General features: G+C 38.7%; 1 protein-coding gene across 5 annotated transcripts in view; it reads right to left on the bottom strand.

Moving 5' to 3' along the window:
- DCLK2 (doublecortin like kinase 2) overlaps positions 1-14,098 on the bottom strand; it is a 79,448-nt gene that overhangs the window by 36,252 nt on the left and 29,098 nt on the right. The window lies entirely within an intron of this gene.

Genomic DNA, 14,098 nt, shown 5'->3' with positions numbered 1-14,098 from the left:
CAAGCACTCCCGTTCGTCAGTACTTCAGCTCTCGAGCAGTGCAGGAAACATCAGGGCCATGAATGTAAAATATGTCTGCCCCTAACCTCCAAAAACTCCTCTTACATTTAACACCTGTATTTTTGCTTATAGTTACATAAGCATGCTGATGACTTTTGCCTACAACTACACACACATTGCTTTGACAGGAACATCTGAAAACACTATTCAAATATCAAAGCTTCTTGTATTAAGAATACATAAATTGCTTGTGGGAAGATCTGTTGAGTTAAAGTGATTGCATTTGCAAATTGGTTTTTTTATGTTCTGAGGCATTTAATTTGCATGTTTTAATGTCCCATTAAAAAAATAATGATATAATTCCCCTTTCTATGAACGGGTATTTCTTATCCAAGAAAATAAAGAAATAGAGTCCCTTCCATGCTCTTTGCAGTTGTCGGTTCTTAATTATCCGAGTAACGATGCAACTTGGACAATGATGTTATCCAAATAATGTATGTCAAGAAGGATAGGGGTATCAGAAAGAAAAGATGTTTTAGACATTCTTTAAAAACACAAAACCAAAGACCTTGAAAAAAACCCCTCCATTCTCAAAAATCAATAAAAATCACCTTGTGAGGGAGCAAGTGTCTGCTTTAAAAACAGTTAAAACCAAAAAGCCACAACAAGAAATTCCACTGAGGTCATTGTAATTCCCTTGTGAGGGAAACAAGTGTTTGCAGGTAGCAAGCTATCTTTTTTAGATATAAACAGATTAACATTTTAATGTACAGTTGTTTCCCTTTTTTTTAACATTGCATGCCCAAATGTAAAAGTAAAATAAATAGTAAAAGTTAGAATCATTCAATACCATTTGCATAATTCCCCCACTGTGACAATAGTAAACATTGGTAGAAGTACAGGAAGGGCTCTCTGGTGCCTGCAATATTCCAGAGCCACTCGGAATACCAACGACCCCGAGCTCTCCGCAGGAACTCCGGCGCAGGGCATTCCCCAGCAGCAGCGCAGTTGCCATGGCAGCTCCCCCAGGAGAGCAGCCGGATCCTCAGCGCGGCGCCGCTCGCAGCATCCAGCATTTGTGTCACTGTGTTACGCAGCCAAAGGGCCACAGCCAGCACCAAAACCCTGTTATTGTCACCTCACTGCTGCAAGGACGGCTTGCTCTCATTGATGAGAGACATTTTCAGCTCTGCCTGAAACCGCTGCTTTTAGGTAATCGAAAGAGGCGCCAAAAATTGAACTCAAAAGGCTGCACAGATTTAAGAGAAGTTTTGCTAACTTGGGATTTATTCCTCTCTGCTTAATAACCAAGAGGACTCATCATCGTTTCCACAGATTTCCGGAATCCAGCAACCAAGCCAACAGGAAAAGCTGTGAGAAAGCTTCTAGAACACTCATCCCAGCAGCACTGGCGGGACATGGGCAGAAGTGTGAGTTCACACCCAAAGCCCCTAAACCTGGGAGCCATTTCCACAAGCTCTGCCTACCCACCACTGCTCCTGATGGCCTTGCAGCACTGTTTTGAGCAGGTTGGAGTTAAATGCTGTGGTTTAGCAGTGCCTAAAATTAATATTTCTGTTCTGATGGAAAGCCTCACCTCACCTCACCCCCTAACCCATCCAGTCTAATGTCTAAGCTGAGAGTAAGGGAGGAAGGAATGATAGATTTTATGTCAGAGTCTGGGAAACAGAGGGATATAACTGCAAGCAGCAGCATCCCTTTGTTGTCTGCAGAGCAATTCTAAAAAGTCAGGCTCAGATCTGTGCACAAAAGATGACAGCAGCACCCTTAGAAATGCTCCTGAAAATCTGCTGAAAACGGCTACTAGGAATGGGAATGAATAAAGAATTTTAAAGTATAATTCCCATGTATGCTTCCTCACACGTTCATGTATATAGAGCTTCCCCAGGCAAAATACACAGGGATAATCCTGAGTGCCAGTGATCAGATAAGCTGCTGGAGGTGGAGTCACAGCACCTTTATGTTGGAGTTCAGGCTAATGCCAGCCTCTGTCTGCTCACACACCGTGTGCCTGACCTGTGTGACTCCCACCTGTCAGTCACACACCAGGACAGATTACTGTAAAAGGTATTCACCTTACTGTAAAAGGTGTTAAATATAATTATAACTGAAAGCCAGATAAACACATCTATGAGAAAGCTTTTCTCAGATGCTCGCCGTATTCCAGCAGGGAATACACAAAGTGCTCCTTCTCCCCACAAATAATCCAGACTGGCTACACATAAAATACACAAGAATGAAAAAAAATATTGAACAAGTGTATGCCACAAAGAATAAAGATCTGCTAGAATTTACCAATCCCAAATCACTCCACATTATGAGATGAGGAAAGCATTTGTAAAACTAAATTCATGGAAATGCATTTTTCTAAAAGTACAACCTAATAGTTTTCTTTTTCTAGGCTTTTATCGTAATGAAGTCAAGGGAGCATCTCTCAAGGTGCAAACTGATGTTAAAATGAAGTCTTCATCTCCTACAGAATTAATGTATACACAGCAATTAATGATAAAAGCTTTTTGCTCACTTAGTGTTCAAAAAATTATTAAGTTGAAACTATTAACTTGTTTGCATGTGATTTTGAATGCTGCAAATCCACCATGGTCTAACTTGCAAATCGCACAATTCCACTCCGAAGAATATCTGAACTTAGGTCATAGGAGGGGGTTTTTATTACTTTAATCAGGATTCAATCAGTTAAAAATTTCTAAACAAAAAATTTTGAAAAGCTTTTTTTTTTTTTTTTACATTTCATTAGCAGTGGAATTTGTGCATATGAATAGCCTGTCATGTATTCCAGAAAGTTAGGGATCAAAATTAGGTACAACAATGCTGCTTCTCTTTCCACTATCCATCTACATTGTCTTACCCACTCTTTGTTTTGTTGCACTTAGTGCTAAAGAACTTTTCTGTTGACTTTGCACATTTCAATTAACATGTTTAAAATATATTAAACTCCATTTCTTTTTAAATACAACAATCCTTTCCCAGACAAACATTGCCTGTGACCTTGTAAGTCCACTGCTATCCCTTCCTTTAAAACAAGAAATGACTTACTGGTGCTCCTCTGACAACTCAAAGCTGCTCAGGTTGTCTCGCTCCACTCCTTTTTTTCAAAATACATCTCTACACACAGCAGAGTGGAGAATGTGTGAGTAAGACTGGATTGGATTTGTACTCAGTCCTTTCCTCAGAATCCTTTCACTTGCATTCTCACCACAGCTTTCTGAGACGATGTGCAAACCACTCTGGGCATCCCTGCTTCCTGATGGTCTCAAAAAAGACCCCAACTGAAGGAATGAAATCTTGAGACACTGGATGAAGTTTTTTGACAAACACAAAGACCTCTCTTAAGAGAGGCACATATGACTAAACATGCACTATGTTATTACAGAAGTGTCATGACTAATAATAGTTTGCAAGACAATTTTCGGTCAAAGTGCTGCAAAATCACACAGCTAAAAGCACAAAAAAAGTGGTTTAAATGCAGGAAAAACCCACAAACATGGGGTGTTGAAAAGGAAGGGAGAAAAACATATCTATTTGAAAAATCAAATTCCTGATCCACTGCTGTCTACTAGTGCAGTGCTTTAATGTCACATACACCCATCATATTTACCTGCCAAAATAGGCTTATGTTTCTGACAAATATTTAAAACCAAAGAAGTTTGCTCTATTCAAAGAAATACTTCTTCAGTCAGATCAAGCCACTGGATTAGAACATACAAATTGTCATCCATATGGAAATCCCTTTTCCCTTACCACCACACATGCCTTGAAATGTGATTTACATCAATCTCTACTCCCACCTCATCTAACAAACAGAAGATACATTCCCCTTCAGAAAAAACATGAATAATGATCAATCTTTTATAAACAGAATTCATCATGTATTTATTGGTTGTCCTTTATGATGAAGACACAATAGAAAAAAATTGAAATAAATAAATAAACCTTTATCCAGAAAATATTTTCCCTTCAATCTCCAGAAGAAAAACACTTAAAAAAAAAAAAAAAAAAAAGAGACTGGAGCCAGGAAGGTTTTATAAACACTTGAAAAATTCCTGGAAATTCAAATTCCCTGAAATCTTTAGCGCTAAACAGAGTTCTGTGATCATATATCAACAGCCCCCAGCCAGTAGCTTGCTGGATAAACTGTATTTATTCCAGCTCTACAAATGTGCTTCATTCTAAATGTGGAGGAAGGGCTATAAAGACAAATAGTTTGGCTTAATTTAGTGTGTCTGATTCCATTTAAGTAATCAGCTACAGGACTGCACAGTTTAAGCCTGAAGAGCCACACCCTCCATCTGGGGAAAGCTTGTCCAGATGACAAATTCTCAGCAGCAGCTGAAAATGGATCTAAAACATCAAAACTGGAAAAGATAGGAGAGATTATTTGTATTTGTTTTAACAATGGAAGAAATATTTGTATCTACTGACTTCAAGAAAACAGGATATGGTGTAAATATTTTTAAAAGGAAGCACATCACATACGAGGGAAAAGGAAAACTAGGAAAACTGGCATGCACAGCAACAGCTGGATTTTTGAATACGTTTTCAGCTCAGCAGCTGAGACAGGCATTTGAAGCTGAAATTCTTCAAGGACTACAGCGGGTTTTTTTTCCCATGAATTGCTAAAAGAGAATGTGAATAATTTTTTAAATGTCAGCATGACAAATTTGGATGCAACCTCCCTGCTATTGCCTTAAGTGTGAGGGGTCTCCACATTTCTTGTGGGAAATGCTGTTCCTTTGACTGGGACAGATTACAACCATGCTGCCCTGGCAGTTCTGCCCTTTGCCCCTTACATCAACTTTTTTTCTGAGTAAGCAAAAGTCAAATATTTGTCTATTTTGCCAGTCAGGTCATATTTGCAATCATCACTTTTGTTTCCCCTTTTGAAATACTTTTAGCACTGCCACTTCCTCTCCACTGCCATTCAGCCTTATTAAAATTCTCGCTGTGTTTCCTGAAGCTGCCAGTCTTACATTTCCAGGGTTTATGCGTACCCTATGGTGCAAAATGCAAGGAAAGCACTCCTGCAGAAACAGGTCAGTTGTCTGTCTCCCATTTCAGCTCCGTCACCCACAGGAGCAGGCTTAACTTTCAAAAGGGAGTTTCCTCTGGGCAGCCTCAGGAACTCAAAAAGGAAGGTGAAAAGGGCATTCCCACCCTTCCCTACTGAGTATCATGATTTTCACAAAGGATTTTTTATCTTGGAAATTCCCCTTGGTTTCTGCTCCTTCTCAAAATAACTTGAAAGGGGGGGATATTTAACCAATATTCCTTACTTTTTACTAATCCATCAGTGCCCTTCATGATTGAACCAAGAAGCACACAAGAAGTTCAGTACGAGCTTTCAGCAGCTATTTTGCCTGGTTATCCCGAGTCATGTTTCCTGACATGTCTTCAGTGAGGGAACAGCCAGATGGGTAGCTAGAATATACCCAAGGAAGGAGAAATAGCAAGAAAAGTCAAACCAATGAGTCCCTGACATGCCCTTTAAAAAAATACCATAATTGCCAGTATTCTTTTTTTTAATTAACAACCTATTCACTTCACAGAAATGACAAAGTGTCAAAGGCAAGTATGCTAAGCAAGTTGGAAGCAGGCAAAAAAAGGAAACTGTTCAACGGCCAGAAGCCCATACTGTACACAAGAACAGCAACAAGACCCACTGCTATATCAGATCCGTAGTAAACCTGGAAAATCAGGTCAAACTGGTAAGATTCCTGCTGGTGTAAGGAAGAAGCACTTGACACTTGCAAAAGCTTCTGTTCCTCACCAGTTTGTGTCTTTCCTCTGTGACAGCTCTACTACAGAATCTCTCTGGGAATTCCCAATGTCTACAAAATTACACAACACCAAGAGAAGGGTAAGCAAGCTGCTAACCTCTGGCTTAAGGCTTTACAGAGCTCAAATGCTACTGAGACTGGGCAAATCTGCCCAGAACAGCTTTAGGGTAGGCTGGGGAATCCTGAAGTCTGAGGACATAAAGCCGTGAGCTTGGTAAGACTCTAGACACCCGCATCTTTCCTACCAGCTGTAGCTATGGGGGCAATGCAAGGCATCACAATAACCTCCCCAACAGTCAACTTCCAGGAGGTCATTAGCAGACAAGGAGCAAAAAACCCCCTCCTTTGTTCTCTGAAAATAATTGGAATTAGGCCAAATGCCTCTTAATTTCCGAGGCTCAAATGCACAACTATTTTGTCTGCAAGGGAAACGTGAAATACGGTAACAGATCAGATCACAGAGAAAGGATGCAAAAGTATCAACTGTGTTGTAAAATATAAAATTCATTACCTGATCTTCTGTTATGTGACTGCACGTGTCAACCAACAAAATTACCTCAGATATTAAAGAGCATGTTGACGATCCTTCTTCTCTATAATTAATTCAAGTAGTTCACTTGTTTTTTTGGTCTTACTCTACAAAGTCCCTTTTAAACCCATGCTGTTGGTTAATTTTAAACTTGCCAGCAGTCCCACTACAGTCAAGGAAATTATTCACATTTATAAAGCTATGCACAACCACAGCTTGGGAAAGGTCTGAGGGCCTCCTCAGCTCTGCTGGACACTGCAATAAACTATGAAATAAATCTGATTTCTAGGTCAGAGCTTCCACAAGACATTGTCCAATTTACCACTTGAGGTTTGGCATCTTGCATCCTTTGTCTTGTCCTTCAAGTTTAATAAATTCACTAAGCAGTGAGAGAAAAACTAAATTTTCTGTTTCTAATAATTTGTAAATGTTGAATTGGCCTGCCTTGGATAAAGGGAGCTCGTTAACCTATTTAAGAAAACAGAAAAAAGAGGAAAAAAATTGAAACAAAGACCATAATGAGAGCAATTCTTCTAGGCCAGCTTCCTAAATGTCTACTTAATCAGTGGCTGTGTCACATAATTAGTCACCATTAGAAAATGAACCTCTTTCCACTGATACTCCATGATGAGGAACAGCAGTGAAAAAAGGAGAAGACAAACCCTTCCATCCCACAGGGAATCTAAGGAGTAAGAAAGGAAACAGAAATGTTAAATCCTTGCCTGCTGCCTTGTAAACAGAAAAAGTCTGGCAGAAAGCCCAGGAAACGCCTGTTACAGTATGACAATGCAGAAATACTGAATAAACAGACTAGTCAGGTCACCACAACTCACACAGCTCTACAGCTGTTGGGGACAGATGACAATAGAGCGCATCTCACATTTTAGTTTTTAATCTCAATTTCAAGATTTTTGCCTATTTTTTTTAACATCTCAAAATTTTAATTTGGAAAATGAACACGTGGAAACAGAAGATTGCATTTGTGCGTGATTCAAATAGATCATCCTCACTGCAGTGGAAATGACAAGAAGAAAAGTAAGCTGTAGGAATATGCATAAGTTAAGTGAATTCCTACATAAATCTATTTCTTAAAGACTTCCAGTGCAGTAGGACTTTCTGGCAAGTTCTGTTCACCAGTTTTTCCCAAGGGCAAAACTGATCTGTCTGCAAAATGGCATTTCAATTATTGTACTGATTATGTGCAGCTATCTAAATATCAGAAAATAACAGTTGAAAGGACTAAAATTCTGGAAATTGAATCACTTTGAATCACTCTGTACAACTCACCTGTCTCTATAAAACAAAACACCCCTGAGCAACCCTTCCCTCAGCATTATCCACCACTTCAACAAGAGTCCATAACTCCAGTTTATTAAACAGTGAAATCTAATGCCATGCTTCTCAATTTCATGAGTTATACAAAGAAAGAACAGCCTTACCAAGCATGGAGTAAGTGGAAATTGGCAACAGAAAATTAGCAAGTGCAGCTCATGATTGTGTACATAATCCAGTTTGTCTGAAGAGACAAACAAACAAACAAGAGGATTTCCAGTTACAAGACAAGGGTATCTTTGCCTGTAAGTGCACACCAGCTCACAAGTCAGCGTAACAGATTCTCTCTTTAAGTGGCATAACTGGGAAGCCTAATACAGAGCCAAAAATAGCACCTGACTTCACACAGCTAACCTTCCATCTTACCACGGAGCAGCTAGGCTAAAAATAAAAGCTACTTGTATTATGAAAGAACATTAAAAGAAAAAAGGGTACATATAAGGACAGATGTCTGATTCATCCAATTCAATCAAATCTTACTGATTTAATGACACCCTGTTCCACAATACAAATACAGTTAAAATTTAAGTTATACCTTTCTTTTTTCCTCCATAAAATCACCTCTTTTGCGCTATTATAGAAATCAGTGCCTTTGGCTTATCATCCTACTTGAAAAACATGGCATCCACATGCTGTGGAGAACTTAAACCCCAAAATTATACGGGCAAATATCCAATGTACTTTTGGGTATTTTTGGTTTTTTAGATCAGAAGAGTTTCTGCAGTATGCATCAGCAATCTATTGCAATCCTAAATTTCCAGTGTTCATGGGCAGACAATTTCCTGGAGACATTACAAAAGCAGCAGCACTTTAAATGAGAACTATTTTTCCACAGACAAATAAGAAATTCAAACTCAGTTTGTGACCAGTGCAGAAAGAATAAAAGAAAAGGCATAAATCTGGAAACATCCTTTGATGACAGGTACAAATAATTTTTCATGACTCTTTAAGCTTTAAATGAGAGATTTATAGTTTTACACTGGAATAGGTTGTCCAGTGAGGTTGTGGGAGTCCTATCCCTGGAAAAAATTCAAGGTAAAGTTGGATGGGGCTTTGAGCAACCTGATCTAGTTGAAGATGTCCCTGCTTATTGCAGAGGGGTTGGATTAGATGACATTTAAAGGTCCATTCAACTGATAATTCTGTGATTCTGTTTTTTCCTATGGCTTGAATTGTTCGTGCAGGAGCTCCTAAAGTCAGTTTTCTGTTCAAATTCTATTAAAAAATCAAATTAAGTAATTCTAAGGCACAAAATATTAGATGCAATGCATGACTCACTGGAATTTAATATTGTTACGTAGAGACATAAAAATCTATGGTTGTCCGAGTTCCTGTGTCAGGGTTTCAACCTTGCAGTCATTCAAAGCTGCTTTTCATAGCACCGAATAGGAGGGGGAAAAGCTTTAGGTACCCTATAAACTCAGGTCTCTCTCTCAGTTCTGTTCCCTTCATAGATACTACTTCACATAACAAGAAGCCTTGATAGAATCCACTGAGCTCCTTAGAGATAAGAAGGATGCTTTTCACGTGTATTTTAAGTTTTGATCATTTAACATTTTTTTAGCCCTTAAGACGCTTCATTTAATTAGTGTTCTATTTGTTTCAGCACAACAACAACTGTACTTCTAAATAAACTTATAGTTCTATTTTTGTAATATTACCTTACAGGCTTGGCAATGCTAACAGCTTGCCATACAGCTAAACAGCACACACAGCTGTTGAAGTTATTTGATTCTTGAAGTATCCTCCTCATTTAACTACAAAGTGGAAATGCAGAAAAGAAATTGACCTTATGGATGTTCTCTCTATGCACCATTTCAAACAATGACATTTCACAGATGAAAAGACAGAAATTCTGTGTAAAAATACATCCTTATAAACTGTGAGGGTATTTTGTGCTCAGCAAATTAACTTCCATGCTTTCTCTGCTTTGCCTGTCATGAATTATTGAGGTCTGTTGTACTTGCATGCAAAAACTGGAACAGCTATGCTGGGCTAGGGGCACCAAGTAAGAAAAATGAGGATATAACTGATTAATAGAAGGATGAGAAGCTCAGAAATGTGAGAAAAATTACTGTAACACAGGAAATAGAAACTACTTTTTATCTGGCTTTCACAGATCCAATTCAATCTCATTCGCTCCTAACTTCGACCAATATTACTTCCAAATCTGCTGCTGCTTCTGAATTGCTTTAATAAGCTGATAAACAGATGTAAAACATATTTGAAGACATAGAAACATGTTTGATTTCATGTTCAGACAGCAAATGTATTACAAATGCACTTTAGGTACTGACAAAAGGACAGATGCATCAATACTGTCAGACCAGAAGAAAAGGAGCCTCCATCAGTTTTTCCATGAAACAAAACCCAACAAAATGCCACACAAGCTTCTTCCTTCAGATCTGGAAATTTCAGTTCTTCCTTTGAACAAATATCCACAATTTCAGGAAAAAAAGCAAAATGGATGCCCCCTCACCCCAGAAACACAGAACTAAACCCCTGCTGAATTCCCCAGACCACTTAAGAGCACAGAAAAGAGGGGCTAAACCCCATTTATCAGCCAGTTGACTTTTATGGCATCTGCTGAGGCTTGTTTTAAAATCACAACACAATACTTTCATTGCTATACTGCTATTAGCAGATTGGAACTCAACTTTGGTGAGTTGGGCAGAGGATTTAGGTGGCTCAGTACTTTTCTGAGTTAAATACTGACTCAGTGCTGGGTTTTTTTTAGGTAAAGTGTGAGTAGATCAGAAGGTGAAGATGCTTAGAGGGCCATAACTCAGCAATAGGCTACTAAATATTAAAAACTTCTAAAGTAGTCTGGGTGACTGTTTCTGCTGAGCCAGAACATGAGGAATGCTGCTGAACACTGGAAGCATCTGGTAGCATTATCATGTTTTATGGACCTCTGTATCAATCACATCATAGGTGCTTTTGAAATGCATGAGGAAGTTCACCCCATTTTGAATTAATTAGCTTCAGAAATCATTAATCCTATCTGGAAACAAATTTTCAGAGACCAGGAATAATACATCATAGATTGTTACTGAAGACCCATTTCCAAACCATTTTTCTTTTTTAATAAGAAACTTTAAAAATATATTCCAGGCTTCCTCCTCTGTAAGACACTGAACTATGAAGTGTAGATTGAAGCAAACACAATCATAAAACCATAACATCAGTAACAGTGAAACTGAATACTGAAGGCTCTGCTCAGAAAGCAATGCTGGCACCCTTAAAGAATTTTCCACTTTCTTCCACTTATATCTGGCACTACTTGAATCCATACTTTCTTCCAAACTCCTGCCACTCATTGAAGAGCAAATATTCCTTGAATTTACATAGAACTGTATATTTATTCCTTGTAATACAAACCTCTTTGACTCACAAAGCCAATTTACATAATGGGAGGCCCAATGCAAAATTCGGATTTGTACAATATCGAGATTCTGGCTGATCAAAACTTTTCAGTGGTTTGGCGAAAGCTATTTTTTCCAAAACTGACAGTCTCCCAAGTTTCTGCTTTTCAAATAATAAAGTCGAAGTTCACTGAATGCATTTTTTTATTTGAGGGCTGCTTTTTTGATTAACTCTTTTTCCTCTATAGAAAAAGCACTTAAGAAGCATTAAATGAAAGTCCATTTAAATACAGTAAGAAATGTGAATTGGGGTACTTCTGTTAATTTCAGGTTTTGGTGGGTTTTTTGGGTTTTTATGTTAAATAACCAATTCATGAAGCATTTCATCATACTTTGTCTAAACACCTCATGTATCAGACCTCATTATTTTCACTGCATTGATTATATTTTTTTCACAGTCAGAAAACCAGCAAATGCAGCAGTAGGATCTCTTCACATTCCAAGTCATATTGTGTACAAAGCTAGCTAGTCTGGAAATCAGTAATCACCCATTTCTGGTTAAATAAACAAACACAAACAGCAAGCAAAACCTCATTTGCTTCAAGCTAAAAACTAAGACCAGGCTATCGAAGTGGAAGCAAAAGTTATACACATGATTAATGAGAAAAAAAATTACATTTCCATATCAGCAAGAGCAGTTATGAAATAGTTTTGTGCCTGCTAGTGCCACTGCTTCACCATTCTGTGGGTTTTTTTACTTTTTAACTAGTTTTCTTTAGCATCTTTATATATCTATCAAAGCTGTTTTCAATTTTGATGAAAGAGGAGTTTCAGAAACATTACTTAAACCGTAAATATAGATAAAAATGCAAACTATATTCCAGTTTACAACAAAACTGGGAACAGATGAGGGCTGTAATGCTACACAGCTAGTGACAGGGAGATCATCTTCAATGATACAGAGGGTGCTCCCTGTGTTCCTGGTCCTAAATCAGTCTGGGGCACCTTAGGAGTAGCAAATACAGCCCCAGCAGGTGAACTGCTACTGTAGCTGCAGCATCCTTCTAGCAGCTTTAATTCTGTTTCCATCATAGCTCCCAACAAGTGGAATTAATCAAGGTCCAGCTCAATGTGGTCAAATCCATGCTGCAGCACTCATGCTTTTGCTGCATATTGCAGTTTAAAGAGAGTGGTATCAAGATGTTCAATCTGGCTCAAAATGTACCTATTCTTACAGCTGATGGAAATACCTATGCAAGTAACTCACAAATATTTGGATTACAGGGTTTTTTCATTACCATCATCAGGATTAATTTGCAAAACAGAAAAAAAAATTCCAAATTCCCTCCTTGTTTTCCTAAAAAGCAATGTCCTCACTAAGACTAAGCACACACAAGATTATTACATAAAGAGCCTAAAGGGGTATTCAAATAGTTTTAAAATTTATTCTGTAACAAGAATACTCCATCCAGAAGGGAGGTCTGTAGCACGGCCCCTTCCATAGCCTGCACCTGAGTTTGCAGTGGCACAGAAATGCACACAGTGCACCAGAGTCTGCTTGCAACACAGCAGAATAAAAGGAATAAGGGCAGCCTTTCAGTATCTCAAGAACACAACTCCATGCAGCCAGCTACTGCTCAGTAGGACATCAGCAGCAGGTACTGAACCTGCTCACAACTGCACAGGCTTTGAAGCAAACACTGCACAGGTTGTCCTTGTCACACACTTGTGCCCACACGTACAGCAACATGGTATCAACCCCATTCCTCCAGTTTGCAGCAGTCAGGTCAAGACTTTATTGGTTTGGGCTGCATAAAGTACGCAATGGCTGGAGAAGCATCATCATTTCAGCACCTATAGGGATCTGTGTCTTTTTTCCCCCCTTCCATTACACATATGGCTTAATACAAAGTTAGTTGTCTGATCCTGAATGAGCTGATTTAAAAGAAAAATCTCGTTTTATTAATACATTGCAGGAGCCTTGTGTCAGAAACACCTGATCTCTTGCCATTCTCTTTAGATCACAAGAATCATACTCTCCAAGAGCAGAAAATGCTTCCTTAGGCATGATTTCTGATAGTCTCTTCAAATGCTGGAATATCACCAGCCTTGAGATAATATAGACCATAAAAGGCTAAAGCGGGTTGTTAAATGTGTCAGAACATCACCATTCAATCAGTTATACTAAAAGATTCCCTTTACACTACCTGCTCTTACAAATTCCTTCAGTCAGGAGAATTTCTGTCCATACTGGAATCCTGGTTAGAATTTAACCACTCCTACACTTGTTTACAGCAGTATTAGCCCTAATCCATTTAGCCACTATTGCTAAAGCAGGAGTAAGAGCTGTAGTGACTACACCTTCATTATTGAGGTTATTGGTGTTCTTATTTCTACTCTCAAGGTCTAAGGCTCTTGTAGATATTCCCCAGTGCTTAAGGAGCTTCCTAAGCAGCTTCTGGGAACATATGTTGTTTTTACTAGCTCTGGGTAGAGTTTCACTCTGTGTGCCAAGCAGACCTCCTTGGGGCCCTGTCAGTGATCAAGTGATTCAGTGTTCAAAATCAGAACCCAAGCCTAGCGACTTTCAGCAGATTCACTCTGAGAGAGCTTTGATTTTTTGTCTGTGTTCAGCACATCCAACCATACTTACTGATTTTATTCTACTGTGACATTTTCTCCAGTAGTTTATTAAAAAGGACTGGCATTACAGAGCACTCTGTACAGTGCATTAAGGTGTGCTGGCAGCACCTGCCTGACCTGCAAAGCCTTCCCCAAACAACAACCAGTCTTAGTAGCTGCCTTAAAAAAATGCTTAAAGAAATCATTTTTATTGCTACAAGTCATCCATTTGACATTAACAACAGTCTTTTTCAATCCAGTTGCAAGTGGAAAGTCTGAGGCATAATAAGCAATATGGCTCATTTATTCCCAAAATAAGGGCATAATGCTAAAAGGTTTTCTAGAAAGCATATACTGAATCAGTGGAATATTTTTCCTCCTTTTCCCGAGTCTCCCAAAAAAATATTTCTAGTGGAGATACAGACCCCCAAGAA

The sequence above is a fragment of the Corvus moneduloides genome, chromosome 5 (genome assembly GCF_009650955.1).
Source record: "Corvus moneduloides isolate bCorMon1 chromosome 5, bCorMon1.pri, whole genome shotgun sequence".
Lineage (NCBI taxonomy): Eukaryota > Metazoa > Chordata > Aves > Passeriformes > Corvidae > Corvus > Corvus moneduloides.
Note: the sequence above shows the minus strand (reverse complement) of the source record. Positions and strands in the feature narration are given on the sequence as shown.